General features: G+C 60.3%; 9 non-coding genes across 9 annotated transcripts; all 9 read right to left on the bottom strand.

Annotated features, from left to right (window-relative positions):
* Positions 1 to 4309: 4309 nt before the first annotated feature.
* Trnay-gua lies at positions 4310 to 4402 on the bottom strand. The gene is made up of 2 exons: positions 4366 to 4402; positions 4310 to 4344 (listed from the first exon to the last, which is right to left on the bottom strand). It is a non-coding gene; the product is annotated as a tRNA-Tyr (tRNA).
* A 2786-nt stretch (positions 4403 to 7188) lies between these two features.
* Positions 7189 to 7282, bottom strand: Trnay-gua. Its single transcript has 2 exons — positions 7246 to 7282; positions 7189 to 7224 (listed from the first exon to the last, which is right to left on the bottom strand). It is a non-coding gene; the product is annotated as a tRNA-Tyr (tRNA).
* Positions 7283 to 10057: 2775 nt separating this feature from the next.
* On the bottom strand, positions 10058 to 10151 carry Trnay-gua. The gene is made up of 2 exons: positions 10115 to 10151; positions 10058 to 10093 (listed from the first exon to the last, which is right to left on the bottom strand). It is a non-coding gene; the product is annotated as a tRNA-Tyr (tRNA).
* A 2780-nt stretch (positions 10152 to 12931) lies between these two features.
* Trnay-gua lies at positions 12932 to 13025 on the bottom strand. Its single transcript has 2 exons — positions 12989 to 13025; positions 12932 to 12967 (listed from the first exon to the last, which is right to left on the bottom strand). It is a non-coding gene; the product is annotated as a tRNA-Tyr (tRNA).
* Positions 13026 to 15787: 2762 nt separating this feature from the next.
* On the bottom strand, positions 15788 to 15881 carry Trnay-gua. The gene is made up of 2 exons: positions 15845 to 15881; positions 15788 to 15823 (listed from the first exon to the last, which is right to left on the bottom strand). It is a non-coding gene; the product is annotated as a tRNA-Tyr (tRNA).
* A 2776-nt stretch (positions 15882 to 18657) lies between these two features.
* Positions 18658 to 18751, bottom strand: Trnay-gua. The gene is made up of 2 exons: positions 18715 to 18751; positions 18658 to 18693 (listed from the first exon to the last, which is right to left on the bottom strand). It is a non-coding gene; the product is annotated as a tRNA-Tyr (tRNA).
* Positions 18752 to 21533: 2782 nt separating this feature from the next.
* On the bottom strand, positions 21534 to 21627 carry Trnay-gua. The gene is made up of 2 exons: positions 21591 to 21627; positions 21534 to 21569 (listed from the first exon to the last, which is right to left on the bottom strand). It is a non-coding gene; the product is annotated as a tRNA-Tyr (tRNA).
* A 2784-nt stretch (positions 21628 to 24411) lies between these two features.
* Trnay-gua lies at positions 24412 to 24505 on the bottom strand. Its single transcript has 2 exons — positions 24469 to 24505; positions 24412 to 24447 (listed from the first exon to the last, which is right to left on the bottom strand). It is a non-coding gene; the product is annotated as a tRNA-Tyr (tRNA).
* A 2766-nt stretch (positions 24506 to 27271) lies between these two features.
* On the bottom strand, positions 27272 to 27365 carry Trnay-gua. Its single transcript has 2 exons — positions 27329 to 27365; positions 27272 to 27307 (listed from the first exon to the last, which is right to left on the bottom strand). It is a non-coding gene; the product is annotated as a tRNA-Tyr (tRNA).
* Positions 27366 to 27911: the final 546 nt, after the last annotated feature.

Raw genomic sequence — 27911 nt, 5'->3', positions numbered from 1 at the left:
CCTGCAAGTTTTCTGCCATGGCAGGCCTCAGTCTCTTCCTGCTGTGGTCCACGTGGGACTGGAAGGGAAGCTACCTGTGCTGGTCATGTGCAGGAGGAGGCCCTTTGGTGGCCAACTGAGGGCTAACTTGAGGTGCCTCTGCGAGGACACGGATGCCCGTGAAGCTAGCGGGCCTCCTGCCTAGCTTTGCCACAACAGGCCAGCCCTCCTGCCCCAACTCCGCTCCCTTGCCTTGTAGTATCCCCTGTCCCTTGAGATCTTGCTGGACCTCTGGGTGTTCACTCTGTGTCCCCTGTGCCTCCTGGGCTGCAAGGGCCAGGGGCCATGGTGGAGGGAGCCAGGCACTTCTGCCCACCAGGCACGCACTGCAAGAGAACCCATCTCTAAACACTGCAGCCGGCCAAGGCAACACTCCTGTAGCTCCTAGCACCTGCAGGATGCACGCAAAGGTGGGCTCCAGGAGAAGTGGGCAGCTGGGCACTTGCCTGTCAAGGGCCAAGCCCTCCTGGGCAGCACCACTCAAAGACCCAACAGGGCCAGACCCTGCTGTCTCCTGCTCAACTCCTTTGCCATGAACAGGGCTTTTGTTGAATGGATAGGATAGGATTGATTGGGTTGATTGGGGACTGACATTCCAACCACCAGGCAGGACACGGGAAGAGGGGATGCGGAGCAGGAGAGACTCAGTGGGCACGGGAAGAGGACCCACAGTGGCCACCATGGAGAGGCAGGGAGGGGGAGCAGACAAAGAGAGCCGAAAGACAGCAGAAACCAGCCAGAAAGGAGGGGGAGACACAGAGACAGAGACAGAGACAGACACAGAGACAGAGACAGAGACAGAGACAGAGACAGAGACAGAGACAGAAGAAGAGCTGCAGGGAAGGGTGGAGAGGAAAGTGTGAGGGGAGGAGGTATTCAGGACACTGTGAGATGCCTTTGCAGAGATGGGGCCTGAGAAACAGACTGGACGGCTGAGCCTGGCTAGCCAGTATGGGAATTGCTTCTTTGGTTTCTCCAGGGTCCCGAGGGCTGCCCAAGAGGTGGGAGTTCCAGGCCTGTCTGTGCTCAGTGGCTTGAGCACAAGCTTCGGGTGTGAGGGGCGGCTGTGTTTTGGTGAGGGGCAAGCTAGAGGAGGCATGGTGGGGATGGAGCTTGTAGTCTAGGGCAGCCAAAAGTGGAGGAGCTGAGGCGAGTCAAGAGGAAGCAGGCCAGGGGGATGCCTGTTGGGCCTGAAGAGCTTGTGAGGGGGGGAGTGGGTGCTGGAGTGAGGGAGCCCCAGCTGGGCTGTGTGCTCCTGGGCTGGAAGCTCAAGCAAGGGTTTTGCCATGCATGGAGGCTTGGGGACTAGCGGTGGGCGGGGTCAGCGCGGCCAGGTACCTTGGGGGCGTGCCTGTGTGTGCACCAAAAGCCTCCTGCACGTCCTTCGAGCCGAATCGAACCAGCGACCTAAGGATGGCCGCGGCTGGGTGCCCAGTCTACAGTCCCTCCGCTCTACCAGCTGAGCTATCGAAGGGGGTGCTCACTGTGTGGGCTGGGTGCTTGCTCTTTGAGGCCAGGAGGCGGGCAGGGGTTGTGTCCCAGGAATGCAGCAGGTCCCGCGGTGACAGTGACTGGCTAGGACTGGGAACCCGCCGCCCCCGCCTCCCGCGAATCCCGCCCCCAAGCTTTCCAGGAGCCACTGGCTGTCTAGTCTGGGACCCAGAAGCCAGGAGTACTGCCAGGGCAGTGCTGGTGGTGGCTGGCAGGCCAAAGACAGGTGGCTGAGGCGGCTTGGAGAGGCGCCCCAGGAAGCAGAGGGAGAAGCAGAGGAGGAGGCAAAGGCTGCCCTGTCCAGCGCCCCAGCCCAGGCATGCCCACCTCCTTCTGCCTGCCTCTGGGGGCATTGCTGAAGCTCCAGGCGGGCATGCTAACACAGGCACGCGCTTGTGCTCACACACACACACACACACACACACACACACACACACACACACGGACATACACACGCTCACCCTCAGTCAGGGGGGACCCTTGGGATGGTAGACCCCACTGAGTCAACATGCCATGCACTTCTGGGGAAGAGAGAAAAATGAAGACCAAAGCCAGTGAGAGGAGGCAAGGGTCAGAGAAGAGTGACAAGGCCAAGGGAAGCCATGGCCAAGAAAGGAGGGAAAGGAAGAGGAAGGGGGAAGAGGAAGTGGAGAGAGGACAATGGCTGGCAATGCATAAGCAGCAGCTTGCGCCGGATGCCCCTCGTGGTTCTGCCGCCCAGGAGGCCAGTGTGCCCATTCCTACCCCAGAGGGTGAACATGTCACGCAAGGCCCAGCCAGCATGCCAAGCTAGCTGCATCCGGCCACTTCCTGGGCCACGCTGTTCTCAGCATGCTGTCACCCATGGCTCAGCCTCTTCTTCTTTAGGCAGGAGCTCCAGCTTTTTGAGGCCAAGGGACCTTCTGCAGCCTGCATGAAGGATCCCTTCACACAGCTGCCGGATGGAGGACAAGGTGTTTGCTGGGGAAGCTGGGGGGGGGTGTGCGGGTCATAGAGTCTCCTGAGTGGAAAGGAAGGCTTCACCCATCCCTCAGTCAATCAACTAACGAGGGAATCACCCACCACACGGGTGATGGGAGCAAGGCTTTGGAGGGAGTGTCACTGGACTGGGGAGCTGCCCCTCCCTCCCTCCCTGCCTCCCTCCCTCCCTCCCTCCCTTCCTTCCTTCCTTCCTTCCACTGGCCTTGGAGGTCTAGGCTTCCTGGGTGCTACCCACTTGGTGTTTCCCCTGTGTGTGCTCAGCTAACTGTGTCCATCAGGAGTGTGGCCACGTTTCCGTGAGCCTCTTCGACAGCCAGGCCTGGGCCTAATCCACACCACTCACTGCATCCTCTCAGCAAACTGGGACATGCTGCCTCCTGCAAGTTTTCTGCCATGGCAGGCCTCAGTCTCTTCCTGCTGTGGTCCACGTGGGACTGGAAGGGAAAGCTACCTGTGCTGGTCATGTGCAGGAGGAGGCCCTTTGGTGGCCAACTGAGGGCTAACTTGAGGTGCCTCTGCGAGGACACGGATGCCCGTGAAGCTAGCGGGCCTCCTGCCTAGCTTTGCCACAACAGGCCAGCCCTCCTGCCCCAACTCCGCTCCCTTGCCTTGTAGTATCCCCTGTCCCTTGAGATCTTGCTGGACCTCTGGGTGTTCACTCTGTGTCCCCTGTGCCTCCTGGGCTGCAAGGGCCAGGGGCCATGGTGGAGGGAGCCAGGCACTTCTGCCCACCAGGCACGCACTGCAAGAGAACCCATCTCTAAACACTGCAGCCGGCCAAGGCAACACTCCTGTAGCTCCTAGCACCTGCAGGATGCACGCAAAGGTGGCTCCAGGAGAAGTGGGCAGCTGGGCCACTTGCCTGTCAAGGCCAAGCCCTCCTGGGCAGCACCACTCAAAGACCCAACAGGGCCAGACCCTGCTGTCTCCTGCTCAACTCCTTTGCCATGAACAGGGCTTTTGTTGAATGGATAGGATAGGATTGGATTGGGTTGGATTGGGGGACTGACATTCCAACCACCAGGCAGACACGGGAAGAGGGATGCGGAGCAGGAGACTCAGTGGGCACGGGGAAGAGACCCACAGTGGCCACCATGGGAGAGGCAGGGAGGGGGAGCAGACAAAGAGAGCCGAAAGACAGCAGAAACCAGCCAGAAAGGAGGGGAGACACAGAGACAGAGACAGAGACAGACAGAGACAGAGACAGAGACAGAGACAGAGACAGAGACAGAGACAGAGACAGAAGAAGAGCTGCAGGGAAGGGTGGAGAGGAAAGTGTGAGGGGAGGAGGTATTCAGGACACTGTGAGATGCCTTTGCAGAGATGGGGCGCTGAGAAACAGACTGGACGGCTGAGCCTGGCTAGCCAGTATGGGAATTGCTTCTTTGGTTTCTCCAGGGTCCCGAGGGCTGCCAAGAGGTGGGAGTTCCAGGCCTGTCCTGTGCTCAGTGGCTTGAGCACAAGCTTCGGGTGTGAGGGGCGGCTGTGTTTTGGTGAGGGGCAAGCTAGAGAGGCATGGTGGGGATGGAGCTTGTAGTCTAGGGCAGCCAAAAGTGGAGGAGCTGAGGCGAGTCAAGAGGAAGCAGGCCAGGGGATGCCTGTTGGGCCTGAAGAGCTTGTGAGGGGGGGAGTGGGTGCTGGAGTGAGGGAGCCCCAGCTGGGCTGGTGTGCTCCTGGGCTGGAAGCTCAAGCAAGGGTTTTGCCATGCATGGAGGCTTGGGGACTAGCGGTGGGCGGGGTCAGCGCGGCCAGGTACCTTGGGGGCGTGCCTGTGTGTGCACCAAAAGCCTCCTGCACGTCCTTCGAGCGGAATCGAACCAGCGACCTAAGGATGGCCGCGGCTGGGTGCCCAGTCTACAGTCCTCCGCTCTACCAGCTGAGCTATCGAAGGGGTGCTCACTGTGTGGGCTGGGTGCTTGCTCTTTGAGGCCAGGAGGCGGGCAGGGTGGTGTCCAGGAATGCAGCAGGTCCCGCGGTGACAGTGACTGGCTAGGACTGGGAACCCGCCGCCCCGCCTCCCGCGAATCCCGCCCCCAAGCTTTCCAGGAGCCACCTGGCTGTCTAGTCTGGGACCAGAAGCCAGGGAGTACTGCCAGGGCAGTGCTGGTGGTGGCTGGCAGGCCAAAGACAGGTGGCTGAGGCGGCTTGGAGAGGCGCCTTGGAGAGGCGCCCCAGAAGCAGAGGGAGAAGCAGAGGAGGAGGCAAAGGCTGCCCTGTCCAGCGCCCCAGCCCAGGCATGCCCACCTCCTTCTGCCTGCCTCTGGGGGCATTGCTGAAGCTCCAGGCGGGCATGCTAACACAGGCACGCGCTTGTGCTCACACACACACACACACACACACACACACACACACACACGGACATACACACGCTCACCCTCAGTCAGGGGGACCCTTGGGATGGTAGACCCCACTGAGTCAACATGCCATGCACTTCTGGGGAAGAGAGAAAAATGAAGACCAAAGCCAGTGAGAGGAGGCAAGGGTCAGAGAAGAGTGACAAGGCCAAGGGAAGCCATGGCCAAGAAAGGAGGGAAAGGAAAGAGGAAGGGGGAAGAGGAAGTGGAGAGAGGACAATGGCTGGCAATGCATAAGCAGCAGCTTGCGCCGGATGCCCCTCGTGGTTCTGCCGCCCAGGAGGCCAGTGTGCCCATTCCTACCCCAGAGGGTGAACATGTCACGCAAGGCCCAGCCAGCATGCCAAGCTAGCTGCATCCGGCCACTTCCTGGGCCACGCTGTTTCTCAGCATGCTGTCACCCATGCTCAGGCCTCTTCTTCTTTAGGCAGAGCTCCAGCTTTTTGAGGCCAAGGGACCTTCTGCAGCCTGCATGAAGGATCCCTTCACACAGCTGCCGGATGGAGGACAAGGTGTTTGCTGGGGAAGCTGGGGGTGGTCGGGGTCATAGAGTCTCCTGAGTGGAAAGGAAGGCTTCACCCATCCCTCAGTCAATCAACTAACGAGGAATCACCCACCACACGGGGTGATGGGAGCAAGGCTTTGGAGGGAGTGTCACTGGACTGGGGAGCTGCCCCTCCCCTCCCTCCCTGCCTCCCTCCCTCCCTCCCTCCCTTCCTTCCTTCCTTCCTTCCACTGGCCTTGGAGGTCTAGGCTTCCTGGTGCTACCCACTTGGTGTTTCCCCTGTGTGTGCTCAGCTAACTGTGTCCATCAGGAGTGTGGCCACGTTTCCGTGAGCCTCTTCCACAGCCAGGCCTGGGCCTAATCCACACCACTCACTGCATCCTGCTCAGCAAACTGGGACATGCTGCCGTCCTGCAAGTTTTCTGCCATGGCAGGCCTCAGTCTCTTCCTGCTGTGGTCCACGTGGGACTGGAAGGGAAAGCTACCTGTGCTGGTCATGTGCAGGAGAGGCCCTTTGGTGGCCAACTGAGGGCTAACTTGAGGTGCCTCTGCGAGGACACGGATGCCCGTGAAGCTAGCGGGCCTCCTGCCTAGCTTTGCCACAACAGGCCAGCCCTCCTGCCCCAACTCCGCTCCCTTGCCTTGTAGTATCCCCTGTCCCTTGAGATCTTGCTGGACCTCTGGGTGTTCACTCTGTGTCCCTGTGCCTCCTGGGCTGCAAGGGCCAGGGCCATGGTGGAGGGAGCCAGGCACTTCTGCCCACCAGGCACGCACTGCAAGAGAACCCATCTCTAAACACTGCAGCCAGCCAAGGCAACACTCCTGTAGCTCCTAGCACCTGCAGGATGCACGCAAAGGTGGCTCCAGGAGAAGTGGGCAGCTGGGCCACTTGCCTGTCAAGGCCAAGCCCTCCTGGGCAGCACCACTCAAAGACCCAACAGGGCCAGACCCTGCTGTCTCCTGCTCAACTCCTTTGCCATGAACAGGGCTTTTGTTGAATGGATAGGATAGGATGGGATTGGGTTGGATTGGGGACTGACATTCCAACCACCAGGCAGACACGGGAAGAGGGATGCGGAGCAGGAGACTCAGTGGGCACGGGAAGAGACCCACAGTGGCCACCATGGGAGAGGCAGGGAGGGGGAGCAGACAAAGAGAGCCGAAAGACAGCAGAAACCAGCCAGAAAGGAGGGGGAGACACAGAGACAGAGACAGAGACAGACACAGAGACAGAGACAGAGACAGAGACAGAGACAGAGACAGAAGAAGAGCTGCAGGGAAGGGTGGAGAGGAAAGTGTGTAGGGGAGGAGGTATTCAGGACACTGTGAGATGCCTTTGCAGAGATGGGGCCTGAGAAACAGACTGGACGGCTGAGCCTGGCTAGCCAGTATGGGAATTGCTTCTTTGGTTTCTCCAGGGTCCCGAGGGCTGCCCAAGAGGTGGGAGTTCCAGGCCTGTCTGTGCTCAGTGGCTTGAGCACAAGCTTCGGGTGTGAGGGGCGGCTGTGTTTTGGTGAGGGGCAAGCTAGAGGAGGCATGGTGGGGATGGAGCTTGTAGTCTAGGGCAGCCAAAAGTGGAGGAGCTGAGGCGAGTCAAGAGGAAGCAGGCCAGGGGATGCCTGTTGGGCCTGAAGAGCTTGTGAGGGGGGGAGTGGGTGCTGGAGTGAGGGAGCCCCAGCTGGGCTGTGTGCTCCTGGGCTGGAAGCTCAAGCAAGGGTTTTGCCATGCATGGAGGCTTGGGGACTAGCGGTGGGCGGGGTCAGCGCGGCCAGGTACCTTGGGGGCGTGCCTGTGTGTGCACCAAAAGCCTCCTGCACGTCCTTCGAGCCGGAATCGAACCAGCGACCTAAGGATGGCCGCGGCTGGGTGCCCAGTCTACAGTCCTCCGCTCTACCAGCTGAGCTATCGAAGGGGTGCTCACTGTGTGGGCTGGGTGCTTGCTCTTTGAGGCCAGGAGGCGGGCAGGGTGTGTCCCAGGAATGCAGCAGGTCCCGCGGTGACAGTGACTGGCTAGGACTGGGAACCCGCCGCCCCGCCTCCCGCGAATCCCGCCCCCAAGCTTTCCAGGAGCCACTGGCTGTCTAGTCTGGGACCCAGAAGCCAGGGAGTACTGCCAGGGCAGTGCTGGTGGTGGCTGGCAGGCCAAAGACAGGTGGCTGAGGCGGCTTGGAGAGGCGCCCCAGGAAGCAGAGGGAGAAGCAGAGGAGGAGGCAAAGGCTGCCCTGTCCAGCGCCCCAGCCCAGCATGCCCACCTCCTTCTGCCTGCCTCTGGGGGCATTGCTGAAGCTCCAGGCGGGCATGCTAACACAGGCACGCGCTTGTGCTCACACACACACACACACACACACACACACACACACACACGGACATACACACGCTCACCCTCAGTCAGGGGGACCCTTGGGATGGTAGACCCCACTGAGTCAACATGCCATGCACTTCTGGGGAAGAGAGAAAAATGAAGACCAAAGCCAGTGAGAGGAGGCAAGGGTCAGAGAAGAGTGACAAGGCCAAGGGAAGCCATGGCCAAGAAAGGAGGGAAAGGAAAGAGGAAGGGGAAGAGGAAGTGGAGAGAGGACAATGGCTGGCAATGCATAAGCAGCAGCTTGCGCCGGATGCCCCTCGTGGTTCTGCCGCCCAGGAGGCCAGTGTGCCCATTCCTACCCCAGAGGGTGAACATGTCACGCAAGGCCCAGCCAGCATGCCAAGCTAGCTGCATCCGGCCACTTCCTGGGCCACGCTGTTTCTCAGCATGCTGTCACCCATGGCTCAGGCCTCTTCTTCTTTAGGCAGAGCTCCAGCTTTTTGAGGCCAAGGGACCTTCTGCAGCCTGCATGAAGGATCCCTTCACACAGCTGCCGGATGGAGGACAAGGTGTTTGCTGGGGAAGCTGGGGGTGTGCGGGTCATAGAGTCTCCTGAGTGGAAAGGAAGGCTTCACCCATCCCTCAGTCAATCAACTAACGAGGAATCACCCACCACACGGGTGATGGGAGCAAGGCTTTGGAGGGAGTGTCACTGGACTGGGGAGCTGCCCCTCCCTCCCTCCCTGCCTCCCTCCCTCCCTCCCTCCCTTCCTTCCTTCCTTCCTTCCACTGGCCTTGGAGGTCTAGGCTTCCTGGTGCTACCCACTTGGTGTTTCCCCTGTGTGTGCTCAGCTAACTGTGTCCATCAGGAGTGTGGCCACGTTTCCGTGAGCCTCTTCGACAGCCAGGCCTGGGCCTAATCCACACCACTCACTGCATCCTCTCAGCAAACTGGGACATGCTGCCTCCTGCAAGTTTTCTGCCATGGCAGGCCTCAGTCTCTTCCTGCTGTGGTCCACGTGGGACTGGAAGGGAAAGCTACCTGTGCTGGTCATGTGCAGGAGGAGGCCCTTTGGTGGCCAACTGAGGGCTAACTTGAGGTGCCTCTGCGAGGACACGGATGCCCGTGAAGCTAGCGGGCCTCCTGCCTAGCTTTGCCACAACAGGCCAGCCCTCCTGCCCCAACTCCGCTCCCTTGCCTTGTAGTATCCCCTGTCCCTTGAGATCTTGCTGGACCTCTGGGTGTTCACTCTGTGTCCCCTGTGCCTCCTGGGCTGCAAGGGCCAGGGGCCATGGTGGAGGGAGCCAGGCACTTCTGCCCACCAGGCACGCACTGCAAGAGAACCCATCTCTAAACACTGCAGCCGGCCAAGGCAACACTCCTGTAGCTCCTAGCACCTGCAGGATGCACGCAAAGGTGGCTCCAGGAGAAGTGGGCAGCTGGGCCACTTGCCTGTCAAGGCCAAGCCCTCCTGGGCAGCACCACTCAAAGACCCAACAGGGCCAGACCCTGCTGTCTCCTGCTCAACTCCTTTGCCATGAACAGGGCTTTTGTTGAATGGATAGGATAGGATTGGATTGGGTTGGATTGGGGACTGACATTCCAACCACCAGGCAGACACGGGAAGAGGGATGCGGAGCAGGAGACTCAGTGGGCACGGGAAGAGACCCACAGTGGCCACCATGGGAGAGGCAGGGAGGGGGAGCAGACAAAGAGAGCCGAAAGACAGCAGAAACCAGCCAGAAAGGAGGGGAGACACAGAGACAGAGACAGAGACAGACACAGAGACAGAGACAGAGACAGAGACAGAGACAGAGACAGAGACAGAAGAAGAGCTGCAGGGAAGGGTGGAGAGGAAAGTGTGAGGGGAGGAGGTATTCAGGACACTGTGAGATGCCTTTGCAGAGATGGGGCCTGAGAAACAGACTGGACGGCTGAGCCTGGCTAGCCAGTATGGGAATTGCTTCTTTGGTTTCTCCAGGGTCCCGAGGGCTGCCCAAGAGGTGGGAGTTCCAGGCCTGTCTGTGCTCAGTGGCTTGAGCACAAGCTTCGGGTGTGAGGGGCGGCTGTGTTTTGGTGAGGGGCAAGCTAGAGGAGGCATGGTGGGGATGGAGCTTGTAGTCTAGGGCAGCCAAAAGTGGAGGAGCTGAGGCGAGTCAAGAGGAAGCAGGCCAGGGGATGCCTGTTGGGCCTGAAGAGCTTGTGAGGGGGGGAGTGGGTGCTGGAGTGAGGGAGCCCCAGCTGGGCTGTGTGCTCCTGGGCTGGAAGCTCAAGCAAGGGTTTTGCCATGCATGGAGGCTTGGGGACTAGCGGTGGGCGGGGTCAGCGCGGCCAGGTACCTTGGGGGCGTGCCTGTGTGTGCACCAAAAGCCTCCTGCACGTCCTTCGAGCCGGAATCGAACCAGCGACCTAAGGATGGCCGCGGCTGGGTGCCCAGTCTACAGTCCTCCGCTCTACCAGCTGAGCTATCGAAGGGGTGCTCACTGTGTGGGCTGGGTGCTTGCTCTTTGAGGCCAGGAGGCGGGCAGGGTGTGTCCCAGGAATGCAGCAGGTCCCGCGGTGACAGTGACTGGCTAGGACTGGGAACCCGCCGCCCCGCCTCCCGCGAATCCCGCCCCCAAGCTTTCCAGGAGCCACTGGCTGTCTAGTCTGGGACCCAGAAGCCAGGGAGTACTGCCAGGGCAGTGCTGGTGGTGGCTGGCAGGCCAAAGACAGGTGGCTGAGGCGGCTTGGAGAGGCGCCCCAGGAAGCAGAGGGAGAAGCAGAGGAGGAGGCAAAGGCTGCCCTGTCCAGCGCCCCAGCCCAGGCATGCCCACCTCCTTCTGCCTGCCTCTGGGGGCATTGCTGAAGCTCCAGGCGGGCATGCTAACACAGGCACGCGCTTGTGCTCACACACACACACACACACACACACACACACACACACACGGACATACACACGCTCACCCTCAGTCAGGGGGACCCTTGGGATGGTAGACCCCACTGAGTCAACATGCCATGCACTTCTGGGGAAGAGAGAAAAATGAAGACCAAAGCCAGTGAGAGGAGGCAAGGGTCAGAGAAGAGTGACAAGGCCAAGGGAAGCCATGGCCAAGAAAGGAGGGAAAGGAAAGAGGAAGGGGAAGAGGAAGTGGAGAGAGGACAATGGCTGGCAATGCATAAGCAGCAGCTTGCGCCGGATGCCCCTCGTGGTTCTGCCGCCCAGGAGGCCAGTGTGCCCATTCCTACCCCAGAGGGTGAACATGTCACGCAAGGCCCAGCCAGCATGCCAAGCTAGCTGCATCCGGCCACTTCCTGGGCCACGCTGTTTCTCAGCATGCTGTCACCCATGGCTCAGGCCTCTTCTTCTTTAGGCAGAGCTCCAGCTTTTTGAGGCCAAGGGACCTTCTGCAGCCTGCATGAAGGATCCCTTCACACAGCTGCCGGATGGAGGACAAGGTGTTTGCTGGGGAAGCTGGGGGTGTGCGGGTCATAGAGTCTCCTGAGTGGAAAGGAAGGCTTCACCCATCCCTCAGTCAATCAACTAACGAGGAATCACCCACCACACGGGTGATGGGAGCAAGGCTTTGGAGGGAGTGTCACTGGACTGGGGAGCTGCCCCTCCCTCCCTCCCTGCCTCCCTCCCTCCCTCCCTCCCTTCCTTCCTTCCTTCCTTCCACTGGCCTTGGAGGTCTAGGCTTCCTGGTGCTACCCACTTGGTGTTTCCCCTGTGTGTGCTCAGCTAACTGTGTCCATCAGGAGTGTGGCCACGTTTCCGTGAGCCTCTTCGACAGCCAGGCCTGGGCCTAATCCACACCACTCACTGCATCCTCTCAGCAAACTGGGACATGCTGCCTCCTGCAAGTTTTCTGCCATGGCAGGCCTCAGTCTCTTCCTGCTGTGGTCCACGTGGGACTGGAAGGGAAAGCTACCTGTGCTGGTCATGTGCAGGAGGAGGCCCTTTGGTGGCCAACTGAGGGCTAACTTGAGGTGCCTCTGCGAGGACACGGATGCCCGTGAAGCTAGCGGGCCTCCTGCCTAGCTTTGCCACAACAGGCCAGCCCTCCTGCCCCAACTCCGCTCCCTTGCCTTGTAGTATCCCCTGTCCCTTGAGATCTTGCTGGACCTCTGGGTGTTCACTCTGTGTCCCCTGTGCCTCCTGGGCTGCAAGGGCCAGGGGCCATGGTGGAGGGAGCCAGGCACTTCTGCCCACCAGGCACGCACTGCAAGAGAACCCATCTCTAAACACTGCAGCCGGCCAAGGCAACACTCCTGTAGCTCCTAGCACCTGCAGGATGCACGCAAAGGTGGCTCCAGGAGAAGTGGGCAGCTGGGCCACTTGCCTGTCAAGGCCAAGCCCTCCTGGGCAGCACCACTCAAAGACCCAACAGGGCCAGACCCTGCTGTCTCCTGCTCAACTCCTTTGCCATGAACAGGGCTTTTGTTGAATGGATAGGATAGGATTGGATTGGGTTGGATTGGGGACTGACATTCCAACCACCAGGCAGACACGGGAAGAGGGATGCGGAGCAGGAGACTCAGTGGGCACGGGAAGAGACCCACAGTGGCCACCATGGGAGAGGCAGGGAGGGGGAGCAGACAAAGAGAGCCGAAAGACAGCAGAAACCAGCCAGAAAGGAGGGGAGACACAGAGACAGAGACAGAGACAGACAGAGACAGAGACAGAGACAGAGACAGAGACAGAGACAGAGACAGAGACAGAAGAAGAGCTGCAGGGAAGGGTGGAGAGGAAAGTGTGAGGGGAGGAGGTATTCAGGACACTGTGAGATGCCTTTGCAGAGATGGGGCCTGAGAAACAGACTGGACGGCTGAGCCTGGCTAGCCAGTATGGGAATTGCTTCTTTGGTTTCTCCAGGGTCCCGAGGGCTGCCCAAGAGGTGGGAGTTCCAGGCCTGTCTGTGCTCAGTGGCTTGAGCACAAGCTTCGGGTGTGAGGGGCGGCTGTGTTTTGGTGAGGGGCAAGCTAGAGGAGGCATGGTGGGGATGGAGCTTGTAGTCTAGGGCAGCCAAAAGTGGAGGAGCTGAGGCGAGTCAAGAGGAAGCAGGCCAGGGGATGCCTGTTGGGCCTGAAGAGCTTGTGAGGGGGGGAGTGGGTGCTGGAGTGAGGGAGCCCCAGCTGGGCTGTGTGCTCCTGGGCTGGAAGCTCAAGCAAGGGTTTTGCCATGCATGGAGGCTTGGGGACTAGCGGTGGGCGGGGTCAGCGCGGCCAGGTACCTTGGGGGCGTGCCTGTGTGTGCACCAAAAGCCTCCTGCACGTCCTTCGAGCCGGAATCGAACCAGCGACCTAAGGATGGCCGCGGCTGGGTGCCCAGTCTACAGTCCTCCGCTCTACCAGCTGAGCTATCGAAGGGGTGCTCACTGTGTGGGCTGGGTGCTTGCTCTTTGAGGCCAGGAGGCGGGCAGGGTGTGTCCCAGGAATGCAGCAGGTCCCGCGGTGACAGTGACTGGCTAGGACTGGGAACCCGCCGCCCCGCCTCCCGCGAATCCCGCCCCCAAGCTTTCCAGGAGCCACTGGCTGTCTAGTCTGGGACCCAGAAGCCAGGGAGTACTGCCAGGGCAGTGCTGGTGGTGGCTGGCAGGCCAAAGACAGGTGGCTGAGGCGGCTTGGAGAGGCGCCCCAGGAAGCAGAGGGAGAAGCAGAGGAGGAGGCAAAGGCTGCCCTGTCCAGCGCCCCAGCCCAGGCATGCCCACCTCCTTCTGCCTGCCTCTGGGGGCATTGCTGAAGCTCCAGGCGGGCATGCTAACACAGGCACGCGCTTGTGCTCACACACACACACACACACACACACACACACACACACGGACATACACACGCTCACCCTCAGTCAGGGGGACCCTTGGGATGGTAGACCCCACTGAGTCAACATGCCATGCACTTCTGGGGAAGAGAGAAAAATGAAGACCAAAGCCAGTGAGAGGAGGCAAGGGTCAGAGAAGAGTGACAAGGCCAAGGGAAGCCATGGCCAAGAAAGGAGGGAAAGGAAAGAGGAAGGGGAAGAGGAAGTGGAGAGAGGACAATGGCTGGCAATGCATAAGCAGCAGCTTGCGCCGGATGCCCCTCGTGGTTCTGCCGCCCAGGAGGCCAGTGTGCCCATTCCTACCCCAGAGGGTGAACATGTCACGCAAGGCCCAGCCAGCATGCCAAGCTAGCTGCATCCGGCCACTTCCTGGGCCACGCTGTTTCTCAGCATGCTGTCACCCATGGCTCAGGCCTCTTCTTCTTTAGGCAGAGCTCCAGCTTTTTGAGGCCAAGGGACCTTCTGCAGCCTGCATGAAGGATCCCTTCACACAGCTGCCGGATGGAGGACAAGGTGTTTGCTGGGGAAGCTGGGGGTGTGCGGGTCATAGAGTCTCCTGAGTGGAAAGGAAGGCTTCACCCATCCCTCAGTCAATCAACTAACGAGGAATCACCCACCACACGGGTGATGGGAGCAAGGCTTTGGAGGGAGTGTCACTGGACTGGGGAGCTGCCCCTCCCTCCCTCCCTGCCTCCCTCCCTCCCTCCCTCCCTTCCTTCCTTCCTTCCTTCCACTGGCCTTGGAGGTCTAGGCTTCCTGGTGCTACCCACTTGGTGTTTCCCCTGTGTGTGCTCAGCTAACTGTGTCCATCAGGAGTGTGGCCACGTTTCCGTGAGCCTCTTCGACAGCCAGGCCTGGGCCTAATCCACACCACTCACTGCATCCTCTCAGCAAACTGGGACATGCTGCCTCCTGCAAGTTTTCTGCCATGGCAGGCCTCAGTCTCTTCCTGCTGTGGTCCACGTGGGACTGGAAGGGAAAGCTACCTGTGCTGGTCATGTGCAGGAGGAGGCCCTTTGGTGGCCAACTGAGGGCTAACTTGAGGTGCCTCTGCGAGGACACGGATGCCCGTGAAGCTAGCGGGCCTCCTGCCTAGCTTTGCCACAACAGGCCAGCCCTCCTGCCCCAACTCCGCTCCCTTGCCTTGTAGTATCCCCTGTCCCTTGAGATCTTGCTGGACCTCTGGGTGTTCACTCTGTGTCCCCTGTGCCTCCTGGGCTGCAAGGGCCAGGGGCCATGGTGGAGGGAGCCAGGCACTTCTGCCCACCAGGCACGCACTGCAAGAGAACCCATCTCTAAACACTGCAGCCGGCCAAGGCAACACTCCTGTAGCTCCTAGCACCTGCAGGATGCACGCAAAGGTGGCTCCAGGAGAAGTGGGCAGCTGGGCCACTTGCCTGTCAAGGCCAAGCCCTCCTGGGCAGCACCACTCAAAGACCCAACAGGGCCAGACCCTGCTGTCTCCTGCTCAACTCCTTTGCCATGAACAGGGCTTTTGTTGAATGGATAGGATAGGATTGGATTGGGTTGGATTGGGGACTGACATTCCAACCACCAGGCAGACACGGGAAGAGGGATGCGGAGCAGGAGACTCAGTGGGCACGGGAAGAGACCCACAGTGGCCACCATGGGAGAGGCAGGGAGGGGGAGCAGACAAAGAGAGCCGAAAGACAGCAGAAACCAGCCAGAAAGGAGGGGAGACACAGAGACAGAGACAGAGACAGAGACAGAGACAGAGACAGAGACAGAGACAGAGACAGAAGAAGAGCTGCAGGGAAGGGTGGAGAGGAAAGTGTGAGGGGAGGAGGTATTCAGGACACTGTGAGATGCCTTTGCAGAGATGGGGCCTGAGAAACAGACTGGACGGCTGAGCCTGGCTAGCCAGTATGGGAATTGCTTCTTTGGTTTCTCCAGGGTCCCGAGGGCTGCCCAAGAGGTGGGAGTTCCAGGCCTGTCTGTGCTCAGTGGCTTGAGCACAAGCTTCGGGTGTGAGGGGCGGCTGTGTTTTGGTGAGGGGCAAGCTAGAGGAGGCATGGTGGGGATGGAGCTTGTAGTCTAGGGCAGCCAAAAGTGGAGGAGCTGAGGCGAGTCAAGAGGAAGCAGGCCAGGGGATGCCTGTTGGGCCTGAAGAGCTTGTGAGGGGGGGAGTGGGTGCTGGAGTGAGGGAGCCCCAGCTGGGCTGTGTGCTCCTGGGCTGGAAGCTCAAGCAAGGGTTTTGCCATGCATGGAGGCTTGGGGACTAGCGGTGGGCGGGGTCAGCGCGGCCAGGTACCTTGGGGGCGTGCCTGTGTGTGCACCAAAAGCCTCCTGCACGTCCTTCGAGCCGGAATCGAACCAGCGACCTAAGGATGGCCGCGGCTGGGTGCCCAGTCTACAGTCCTCCGCTCTACCAGCTGAGCTATCGAAGGGGTGCTCACTGTGTGGGCTGGGTGCTTGCTCTTTGAGGCCAGGAGGCGGGCAGGGTGTGTCCCAGGAATGCAGCAGGTCCCGCGGTGACAGTGACTGGCTAGGACTGGGAACCCGCCGCCCCGCCTCCCGCGAATCCCGCCCCCAAGCTTTCCAGGAGCCACTGGCTGTCTAGTCTGGGACCCAGAAGCCAGGGAGTACTGCCAGGGCAGTGCTGGTGGTGGCTGGCAGGCCAAAGACAGGTGGCTGAGGCGGCTTGGAGAGGCGCCCCAGGAAGCAGAGGGAGAAGCAGAGGAGGAGGCAAAGGCTGCCCTGTCCAGCGCCCCAGCCCAGGCATGCCCACCTCCTTCTGCCTGCCTCTGGGGGCATTGCTGAAGCTCCAGGCGGGCATGCTAACACAGGCACGCGCTTGTGCTCACACACACACACACACACACACACACACACACACACACGGACATACACACGCTCACCCTCAGTCAGGGGGACCCTTGGGATGGTAGACCCCACTGAGTCAACATGCCATGCACTTCTGGGGAAGAGAGAAAAATGAAGACCAAAGCCAGTGAGAGGAGGCAAGGGTCAGAGAAGAGTGACAAGGCCAAGGGAAGCCATGGCCAAGAAAGGAGGGAAAGGAAAGAGGAAGGGGAAGAGGAAGTGGAGAGAGGACAATGGCTGGCAATGCATAAGCAGCAGCTTGCGCCGGATGCCCCTCGTGGTTCTGCCGCCCAGGAGGCCAGTGTGCCCATTCCTACCCCAGAGGGTGAACATGTCACGCAAGGCCCAGCCAGCATGCCAAGCTAGCTGCATCCGGCCACTTCCTGGGCCACGCTGTTTCTCAGCATGCTGTCACCCATGGCTCAGGCCTCTTCTTCTTTAGGCAGAGCTCCAGCTTTTTGAGGCCAAGGGACCTTCTGCAGCCTGCATGAAGGATCCCTTCACACAGCTGCCGGATGGAGGACAAGGTGTTTGCTGGGGAAGCTGGGGGTGTGCGGGTCATAGAGTCTCCTGAGTGGAAAGGAAGGCTTCACCCATCCCTCAGTCAATCAACTAACGAGGAATCACCCACCACACGGGTGATGGGAGCAAGGCTTTGGAGGGAGTGTCACTGGACTGGGGAGCTGCCCCTCCCTCCCTCCCTGCCTCCCTCCCTCCCTCCCTCCCTTCCTTCCTTCCTTCCTTCCACTGGCCTTGGAGGTCTAGGCTTCCTGGTGCTACCCACTTGGTGTTTCCCCTGTGTGTGCTCAGCTAACTGTGTCCATCAGGAGTGTGGCCACGTTTCCGTGAGCCTCTTCGACAGCCAGGCCTGGGCCTAATCCACACCACTCACTGCATCCTCTCAGCAAACTGGGACATGCTGCCTCCTGCAAGTTTTCTGCCATGGCAGGCCTCAGTCTCTTCCTGCTGTGGTCCACGTGGGACTGGAAGGGAAAGCTACCTGTGCTGGTCATGTGCAGGAGGAGGCCCTTTGGTGGCCAACTGAGGGCTAACTTGAGGTGCCTCTGCGAGGACACGGATGCCCGTGAAGCTAGCGGGCCTCCTGCCTAGCTTTGCCACAACAGGCCAGCCCTCCTGCCCCAACTCCGCTCCCTTGCCTTGTAGTATCCCCTGTCCCTTGAGATCTTGCTGGACCTCTGGGTGTTCACTCTGTGTCCCCTGTGCCTCCTGGGCTGCAAGGGCCAGGGGCCATGGTGGAGGGAGCCAGGCACTTCTGCCCACCAGGCACGCACTGCAAGAGAACCCATCTCTAAACACTGCAGCCGGCCAAGGCAACACTCCTGTAGCTCCTAGCACCTGCAGGATGCACGCAAAGGTGGCTCCAGGAGAAGTGGGCAGCTGGGCCACTTGCCTGTCAAGGCCAAGCCCTCCTGGGCAGCACCACTCAAAGACCCAACAGGGCCAGACCCTGCTGTCTCCTGCTCAACTCCTTTGCCATGAACAGGGCTTTTGTTGAATGGATAGGATAGGATTGGATTGGGTTGGATTGGGGACTGACATTCCAACCACCAGGCAGACACGGGAAGAGGGATGCGGAGCAGGAGACTCAGTGGGCACGGGAAGAGACCCACAGTGGCCACCATGGGAGAGGCAGGGAGGGGGAGCAGACAAAGAGAGCCGAAAGACAGCAGAAACCAGCCAGAAAGGAGGGGAGACACAGAGACAGAGACAGAGACAGACACAGAGACAGAGACAGAGACAGAGACAGAGACAGAGACAGAGACAGAAGAAGAGCTGCAGGGAAGGGTGGAGAGGAAAGTGTGAGGGGAGGAGGTATTCAGGACACTGTGAGATGCCTTTGCAGAGATGGGGCCTGAGAAACAGACTGGACGGCTGAGCCTGGCTAGCCAGTATGGGAATTGCTTCTTTGGTTTCTCCAGGGTCCCGAGGGCTGCCCAAGAGGTGGGAGTTCCAGGCCTGTCTGTGCTCAGTGGCTTGAGCACAAGCTTCGGGTGTGAGGGGCGGCTGTGTTTTGGTGAGGGGCAAGCTAGAGGAGGCATGGTGGGGATGGAGCTTGTAGTCTAGGGCAGCCAAAAGTGGAGGAGCTGAGGCGAGTCAAGAGGAAGCAGGCCAGGGGATGCCTGTTGGGCCTGAAGAGCTTGTGAGGGGGGGAGTGGGTGCTGGAGTGAGGGAGCCCCAGCTGGGCTGTGTGCTCCTGGGCTGGAAGCTCAAGCAAGGGTTTTGCCATGCATGGAGGCTTGGGGACTAGCGGTGGGCGGGGTCAGCGCGGCCAGGTACCTTGGGGGCGTGCCTGTGTGTGCACCAAAAGCCTCCTGCACGTCCTTCGAGCCGGAATCGAACCAGCGACCTAAGGATGGCCGCGGCTGGGTGCCCAGTCTACAGTCCTCCGCTCTACCAGCTGAGCTATCGAAGGGGTGCTCACTGTGTGGGCTGGGTGCTTGCTCTTTGAGGCCAGGAGGCGGGCAGGGTGTGTCCCAGGAATGCAGCAGGTCCCGCGGTGACAGTGACTGGCTAGGACTGGGAACCCGCCGCCCCGCCTCCCGCGAATCCCGCCCCCAAGCTTTCCAGGAGCCACTGGCTGTCTAGTCTGGGACCCAGAAGCCAGGGAGTACTGCCAGGGCAGTGCTGGTGGTGGCTGGCAGGCCAAAGACAGGTGGCTGAGGCGGCTTGGAGAGGCGCCCCAGGAAGCAGAGGGAGAAGCAGAGGAGGAGGCAAAGGCTGCCCTGTCCAGCGCCCCAGCCCAGGCATGCCCACCTCCTTCTGCCTGCCTCTGGGGGCATTGCTGAAGCTCCAGGCGGGCATGCTAACACAGGCACGCGCTTGTGCTCACACACACACACACACACACACACACACACACACACACACGGACATACACACGCTCACCCTCAGTCAGGGGGACCCTTGGGATGGTAGACCCCACTGAGTCAACATGCCATGCACTTCTGGGGAAGAGAGAAAAATGAAGACCAAAGCCAGTGAGAGGAGGCAAGGGTCAGAGAAGAGTGACAAGGCCAAGGGAAGCCATGGCCAAGAAAGGAGGGAAAGGAAAGAGGAAGGGGAAGAGGAAGTGGAGAGAGGACAATGGCTGGCAATGCATAAGCAGCAGCTTGCGCCGGATGCCCCTCGTGGTTCTGCCGCCCAGGAGGCCAGTGTGCCCATTCCTACCCCAGAGGGTGAACATGTCACGCAAGGCCCAGCCAGCATGCCAAGCTAGCTGCATCCGGCCACTTCCTGGGCCACGCTGTTTCTCAGCATGCTGTCACCCATGGCTCAGGCCTCTTCTTCTTTAGGCAGAGCTCCAGCTTTTTGAGGCCAAGGGACCTTCTGCAGCCTGCATGAAGGATCCCTTCACACAGCTGCCGGATGGAGGACAAGGTGTTTGCTGGGGAAGCTGGGGGTGTGCGGGTCATAGAGTCTCCTGAGTGGAAAGGAAGGCTTCACCCATCCCTCAGTCAATCAACTAACGAGGAATCACCCACCACACGGGTGATGGGAGCAAGGCTTTGGAGGGAGTGTCACTGGACTGGGGAGCTGCCCCTCCCTCCCTCCCTGCCTCCCTCCCTCCCTCCCTCCCTTCCTTCCTTCCTTCCTTCCACTGGCCTTGGAGGTCTAGGCTTCCTGGTGCTACCCACTTGGTGTTTCCCCTGTGTGTGCTCAGCTAACTGTGTCCATCAGGAGTGTGGCCACGTTTCCGTGAGCCTCTTCGACAGCCAGGCCTGGGCCTAATCCACACCACTCACTGCATCCTCTCAGCAAACTGGGACATGCTGCCTCCTGCAAGTTTTCTGCCATGGCAGGCCTCAGTCTCTTCCTGCTGTGGTCCACGTGGGACTGGAAGGGAAAGCTACCTGTGCTGGTCATGTGCAGGAGGAGGCCCTTTGGTGGCCAACTGAGGGCTAACTTGAGGTGCCTCTGCGAGGACACGGATGCCCGTGAAGCTAGCGGGCCTCCTGCCTAGCTTTGCCACAACAGGCCAGCCCTCCTGCCCCAACTCCGCTCCCTTGCCTTGTAGTATCCCCTGTCCCTTGAGATCTTGCTGGACCTCTGGGTGTTCACTCTGTGTCCCCTGTGCCTCCTGGGCTGCAAGGGCCAGGGGCCATGGTGGAGGGAGCCAGGCACTTCTGCCCACCAGGCACGCACTGCAAGAGAACCCATCTCTAAACACTGCAGCCGGCCAAGGCAACACTCCTGTAGCTCCTAGCACCTGCAGGATGCACGCAAAGGTGGCTCCAGGAGAAGTGGGCAGCTGGGCCACTTGCCTGTCAAGGCCAAGCCCTCCTGGGCAGCACCACTCAAAGACCCAACAGGGCCAGACCCTGCTGTCTCCTGCTCAACTCCTTTGCCATGAACAGGGCTTTTGTTGAATGGATAGGATAGGATTGGATTGGGTTGGATTGGGGACTGACATTCCAACCACCAGGCAGACACGGGAAGAGGGATGCGGAGCAGGAGACTCAGTGGGCACGGGAAGAGACCCACAGTGGCCACCATGGGAGAGGCAGGGAGGGGGAGCAGACAAAGAGAGCCGAAAGACAGCAGAAACCAGCCAGAAAGGAGGGGAGACACAGAGACAGAGACAGAGACAGACAGAGACAGAGACAGAGACAGAGACAGAGACAGAGACAGAGACAGAGACAGAAGAAGAGCTGCAGGGAAGGGTGGAGAGGAAAGTGTGAGGGGAGGAGGTATTCAGGACACTGTGAGATGCCTTTGCAGAGATGGGGCCTGAGAAACAGACTGGACGGCTGAGCCTGGCTAGCCAGTATGGGAATTGCTTCTTTGGTTTCTCCAGGGTCCCGAGGGCTGCCCAAGAGGTGGGAGTTCCAGGCCTGTCTGTGCTCAGTGGCTTGAGCACAAGCTTCGGGTGTGAGGGGCGGCTGTGTTTTGGTGAGGGGCAAGCTAGAGGAGGCATGGTGGGGATGGAGCTTGTAGTCTAGGGCAGCCAAAAGTGGAGGAGCTGAGGCGAGTCAAGAGGAAGCAGGCCAGGGGATGCCTGTTGGGCCTGAAGAGCTTGTGAGGGGGGGAGTGGGTGCTGGAGTGAGGGAGCCCCAGCTGGGCTGTGTGCTCCTGGGCTGGAAGCTCAAGCAAGGGTTTTGCCATGCATGGAGGCTTGGGGACTAGCGGTGGGCGGGGTCAGCGCGGCCAGGTACCTTGGGGGCGTGCCTGTGTGTGCACCAAAAGCCTCCTGCACGTCCTTCGAGCCGGAATCGAACCAGCGACCTAAGGATGGCCGCGGCTGGGTGCCCAGTCTACAGTCCTCCGCTCTACCAGCTGAGCTATCGAAGGGGTGCTCACTGTGTGGGCTGGGTGCTTGCTCTTTGAGGCCAGGAGGCGGGCAGGGTGTGTCCCAGGAATGCAGCAGGTCCCGCGGTGACAGTGACTGGCTAGGACTGGGAACCCGCCGCCCCGCCTCCCGCGAATCCCGCCCCCAAGCTTTCCAGGAGCCACTGGCTGTCTAGTCTGGGACCCAGAAGCCAGGGAGTACTGCCAGGGCAGTGCTGGTGGTGGCTGGCAGGCCAAAGACAGGTGGCTGAGGCGGCTTGGAGAGGCGCTTGGAGAGGCGCCCCAGGAAGCAGAGGGAGAAGCAGAGGAGGAGGCAAAGGCTGCCCTGTCCAGCGCCCCAGCCCAGGCATGCCCACCTCCTTCTGCCTGCCTCTGGGGGCATTGCTGAAGCTCCAGGCGGGCATGCTAACACAGGCACGCGCTTGTGCTCACACACACACACACACACACACACACACACACACACGGACATACACACGCTCACCCTCAGTCAGGGGGACCCTTGGGATGGTAGACCCCACTGAGTCAACATGCCATGCACTTCTGGGGAAGAGAGAAAAATGAAGACCAAAGCCAGTGAGAGGAGGCAAGGGTCAGAGAAGAGTGACAAGGCCAAGGGAAGCCATGGCCAAGAAAGGAGGGAAAGGAAAGAGGAAGGGGAAGAGGAAGTGGAGAGAGGACAATGGCTGGCAATGCATAAGCAGCAGCTTGCGCCGGATGCCCCTCGTGGTTCTGCCGCCCAGGAGGCCAGTGTGCCCATTCCTACCCCAGAGGGTGAACATGTCACGCAAGGCCCAGCCAGCATGCCAAGCTAGCTGCATCCGGCCACTTCCTGGGCCACGCTGTTTCTCAGCATGCTGTCACCCATGGCTCAGGCCTCTTCTTCTTTAGGCAGAGCTCCAGCTTTTTGAGGCCAAGGGACCTTCTGCAGCCTGCATGAAGGATCCCTTCACACAGCTGCCGGATGGAGGACAAGGTGTTTGCTGGGGAAGCTGGGGGTGTGCGGGTCATAGAGTCTCCTGAGTGGAAAGGAAGGCTTCACCCATCCCTCAGTCAATCAACTAACGAGGAATCACCCACCACACGGGTGATGGGAGCAAGGCTTTGGAGGGAGTGTCACTGGACTGGGGAGCTGCCCCTCCCTCCCTCCCTGCCTCCCTCCCTCCCTCCCTCCCTTCCTTCCTTCCTTCCTTCCACTGGCCTTGGAGGTCTAGGCTTCCTGGTGCTACCCACTTGGTGTTTCCCCTGTGTGTGCTCAGCTAACTGTGTCCATCAGGAGTGTGGCCACGTTTCCGTGAGCCTCTTCGACAGCCAGGCCTGGGCCTAATCCACACCACTCACTGCATCCTCTCAGCAAACTGGGACATGCTGCCTCCTGCAAGTTTTCTGCCATGGCAGGCCTCAGTCTCTTCCTGCTGTGGTCCACGTGGGACTGGAAGGGAAAGCTACCTGTGCTGGTCATGTGCAGGAGGAGGCCCTTTGGTGGCCAACTGAGGGCTAACTTGAGGTGCCTCTGCGAGGACACGGATGCCCGTGAAGCTAGCGGGCCTCCTGCCTAGCTTTGCCACAACAGGCCAGCCCTCCTGCCCCAACTCCGCTCCCTTGCCTTGTAGTATCCCCTGTCCCTTGAGATCTTGCTGGACCTCTGGGTGTTCACTCTGTGTCCCCTGTGCCTCCTGGGCTGCAAGGGCCAGGGGCCATGGTGGAGGGAGCCAGGCACTTCTGCCCACCAGGCACGCACTGCAAGAGAACCCATCTCTAAACACTGCAGCCGGCCAAGGCAACACTCCTGTAGCTCCTAGCACCTGCAGGATGCACGCAAAGGTGGCTCCAGGAGAAGTGGGCAGCTGGGCCACTTGCCTGTCAAGGCCAAGCCCTCCTGGGCAGCACCACTCAAAGACCCAACAGGGCCAGACCCTGCTGTCTCCTGCTCAACTCCTTTGCCATGAACAGGGCTTTTGTTGAATGGATAGGATAGGATTGGATTGGGTTGGATTGGGGACTGACATTCCAACCACCAGGCAGACACGGGAAGAGGGATGCGGAGCAGGAGACTCAGTGGGCACGGGAAGAGACCCACAGTGGCCACCATGGGAGAGGCAGGGAGGGGGAGCAGACAAAGAGAGCCGAAAGACAGCAGAAACCAGCCAGAAAGGAGGGGAGACACAGAGACAGAGACAGAGACAGACAGAGACAGAGACAGAGACAGAGACAGAGACAGAGACAGAGACAGAAGAAGAGCTGCAGGGAAGGGTGGAGAGGAAAGTGTGAGGGGAGGAGGTATTCAGGACACTGTGAGATGCCTTTGCAGAGATGGGGCCTGAGAAACAGACTGGACGGCTGAGCCTGGCTAGCCAGTATGGGAATTGCTTCTTTGGTTTCTCCAGGGTCCCGAGGGCTGCCCAAGAGGTGGGAGTTCCAGGCCTGTCTGTGCTCAGTGGCTTGAGCACAAGCTTCGGGTGTGAGGGGCGGCTGTGTTTTGGTGAGGGGCAAGCTAGAGGAGGCATGGTGGGGATGGAGCTTGTAGTCTAGGGCAGCCAAAAGTGGAGGAGCTGAGGCGAGTCAAGAGGAAGCAGGCCAGGGGATGCCTGTTGGGCCTGAAGAGCTTGTGAGGGGGGGAGTGGGTGCTGGAGTGAGGGAGCCCCAGCTGGGCTGTGTGCTCCTGGGCTGGAAGCTCAAGCAAGGGTTTTGCCATGCATGGAGGCTTGGGGACTAGCGGTGGGCGGGGTCAGCGCGGCCAGGTACCTTGGGGGCGTGCCTGTGTGTGCACCAAAAGCCTCCTGCACGTCCTTCGAGCCGGAATCGAACCAGCGACCTAAGGATGGCCGCGGCTGGGTGCCCAGTCTACAGTCCTCCGCTCTACCAGCTGAGCTATCGAAGGGGTGCTCACTGTGTGGGCTGGGTGCTTGCTCTTTGAGGCCAGGAGGCGGGCAGGGTGTGTCCCAGGAATGCAGCAGGTCCCGCGGTGACAGTGACTGGCTAGGACTGGGAACCCGCCGCCCCGCCTCCCGCGAATCCCGCCCCCAAGCTTTCCAGGAGCCACTGGCTGTCTAGTCTGGGACCCAGAAGCCAGGGAGTACTGCCAGGGCAGTGCTGGTGGTGGCTGGCAGGCCAAAGACAGGTGGCTGAGGCGGCTTGGAGAGGCGCCCCAGGAAGCAGAGGGAGAAGCAGAGGAGGAGGCAAAGGCTGCCCTGTCCAGCGCCCCAGCCCAGGCATGCCCACCTCCTTCTGCCTGCCTCTGGGGGCATTGCTGAAGCTCCAGGCGGGCATGCTAACACAGGCACGCGCTTGTGCTCACACACACACACACACACACACACACACACACACGGACATACACACGCTCACCCTCAGTCAGGGGGACCCTTGGGATGGTAGACCCCACTGAGTCAACATGCCATGCACTTCTGGGGAAGAGAGAAAAATGAAGACCAAAGCCAGTGAGAGGAGGCAAGGGTCAGAGAAGAGTGACAAGGCCAAGGGAAGCCATGGCCAAGAAAGGAGGGAAAGGAAAGAGGAAGGGGAAGAGGAAGTGGAGAGAGGACAATGGCTGGCAATGCATAAGCAGCAGCTTGCGCCGGATGCCCCTCGTGGTTCTGCCGCCCAGGAGGCCAGTGTGCCCATTCCTACCCCAGAGGGTGAACATGTCACGCAAGGCCCAGCCAGCATGCCAAGCTAGCTGCATCCGGCCACTTCCTGGGCCACGCTGTTTCTCAGCATGCTGTCACCCATGGCTCAGGCCTCTTCTTCTTTAGGCAGAGCTCCAGCTTTTTGAGGCCAAGGGACCTTCTGCAGCCTGCATGAAGGATCCCTTCACACAGCTGCCGGATGGAGGACAAGGTGTTTGCTGGGGAAGCTGGGGGTGTGCGGGTCATAGAGTCTCCTGAGTGGAAAGGAAGGCTTCACCCATCCCTCAGTCAATCAACTAACGAGGAATCACCCACCACACGGGTGATGGGAGCAAGGCTTTGGAGGGAGTGTCACTGGACTGGGGAGCTGCCCCTCCCTCCCTCCCTGCCTCCCTCCCTCCCTCCCTCCCTTCCTTCCTTCCTTCCTTCCACTGGCCTTGGAGGTCTAGGCTTCCTGGTGCTACCCACTTGGTGTTTCCCCTGTGTGTGCTCAGCTAACTGTGTCCATCAGGAGTGTGGCCACGTTTCCGTGAGCCTCTTCGACAGCCAGGCCTGGGCCTAATCCACACCACTCACTGCATCCTCTCAGCAAACTGGGACATGCTGCCTCCTGCAAGTTTTCTGCCATGGCAGGCCTCAGTCTCTTCCTGCTGTGGTCCACGTGGGACTGGAAGGGAAAGCTACCTGTGCTGGTCATGTGCAGGAGGAGGCCCTTTGGTGGCCAACTGAGGGCTAACTTGAGGTGCCTCTGCGAGGACACGGATGCCCGTGAAGCTAGCGGGCCTCCTGCCTAGCTTTGCCACAACAGGCCAGCCCTCCTGCCCCAACTCCGCTCCCTTGCCTTGTAGTATCCCCTGTCCCTTGAGATCTTGCTGGACCTCTGGGTGTTCACTCTGTGTCCCCTGTGCCTCCTGGGCTGCAAGGGCCAGGGGCCATGGTGGAGGGAGCCAGGCACTTCTGCCCACCAGGCACGCACTGCAAGAGAACCCATCTCTAAACACTGCAGCCGGCCAAGGCAACACTCCTGTAGCTCCTAGCACCTGCAGGATGCACGCAAAGGTGGCTCCAGGAGAAGTGGGCAGCTGGGCCACTTGCCTGTCAAGGCCAAGCCCTCCTGGGCAGCACCACTCAAAGACCCAACAGGGCCAGACCCTGCTGTCTCCTGCTCAACTCCTTTGCCATGAACAGGGCTTTTGTTGAATGGATAGGATAGGATTGGATTGGGTTGGATTGGGGACTGACATTCCAACCACCAGGCAGACACGGGAAGAGGGATGCGGAGCAGGAGACTCAGTGGGCACGGGAAGAGACCCACAGTGGCCACCATGGGAGAGGCAGGGAGGGGGAGCAGACAAAGAGAGCCGAAAGACAGCAGAAACCAGCCAGAAAGGAGGGGAGACACAGAGACAGAGACAGACACAGAGACAGAGACAGAGACAGAGACAGAGACAGAGACAGAGACAGAAGAAGAGCTGCAGGGAAGGGTGGAGAGGAAAGTGTGAGGGGAGGAGGTATTCAGGACACTGTGAGATGCCTTTGCAGAGATGGGGCCTGAGAAACAGACTGGACGGCTGAGCCTGGCTAGCCAGTATGGGAATTGCTTCTTTGGTTTCTCCAGGGTCCCGAGGGCTGCCCAAGAGGTGGGAGTTCCAGGCCTGTCTGTGCTCAGTGGCTTGAGCACAAGCTTCGGGTGTGAGGGGCGGCTGTGTTTTGGTGAGGGGCAAGCTAGAGGAGGCATGGTGGGGATGGAGCTTGTAGTCTAGGGCAGCCAAAAGTGGAGGAGCTGAGGCGAGTCAAGAGGAAGCAGGCCAGGGGATGCCTGTTGGGCCTGAAGAGCTTGTGAGGGGGGGAGTGGGTGCTGGAGTGAGGGAGCCCCAGCTGGGCTGTGTGCTCCTGGGCTGGAAGCTCAAGCAAGGGTTTTGCCATGCATGGAGGCTTGGGGACTAGCGGTGGGCGGGGTCAGCGCGGCCAGGTACCTTGGGGGCGTGCCTGTGTGTGCACCAAAAGCCTCCTGCACGTCCTTCGAGCCGGAATCGAACCAGCGACCTAAGGATGGCCGCGGCTGGGTGCCCAGTCTACAGTCCTCCGCTCTACCAGCTGAGCTATCGAAGGGGTGCTCACTGTGTGGGCTGGGTGCTTGCTCTTTGAGGCCAGGAGGCGGGCAGGGTGTGTCCCAGGAATGCAGCAGGTCCCGCGGTGACAGTGACTGGCTAGGACTGGGAACCCGCCGCCCCGCCTCCCGCGAATCCCGCCCCCAAGCTTTCCAGGAGCCACTGGCTGTCTAGTCTGGGACCCAGAAGCCAGGGAGTACTGCCAGGGCAGTGCTGGTGGTGGCTGGCAGGCCAAAGACAGGTGGCTGAGGCGGCTTGGAGAGGCGCCCCAGGAAGCAGAGGGAGAAGCAGAGGAGGAGGCAAAGGCTGCCCTGTCCAGCGCCCCAGCCCAGGCATGCCCACCTCCTTCTGCCTGCCTCTGGGGGCATTGCTGAAGCTCCAGGCGGGCATGCTAACACAGGCACGCGCTTGTGCTCACACACACACACACACACACACACACACACACACACGGACATACACACGCTCACCCTCAGTCAGGGGGACCCTTGGGATGGTAGACCCCACTGAGTCAACATGCCATGCACTTCTGGGGAAGAGAGAAAAA

Source organism: Perognathus longimembris, unplaced genomic scaffold (genome assembly GCF_023159225.1).
Source record: "Perognathus longimembris pacificus isolate PPM17 unplaced genomic scaffold, ASM2315922v1 HiC_scaffold_4240, whole genome shotgun sequence".
NCBI classification, from domain to species: Eukaryota; Metazoa; Chordata; class Mammalia; order Rodentia; family Heteromyidae; genus Perognathus; species Perognathus longimembris.
This window is presented reverse-complemented; position numbering and strand designations above follow the sequence as displayed.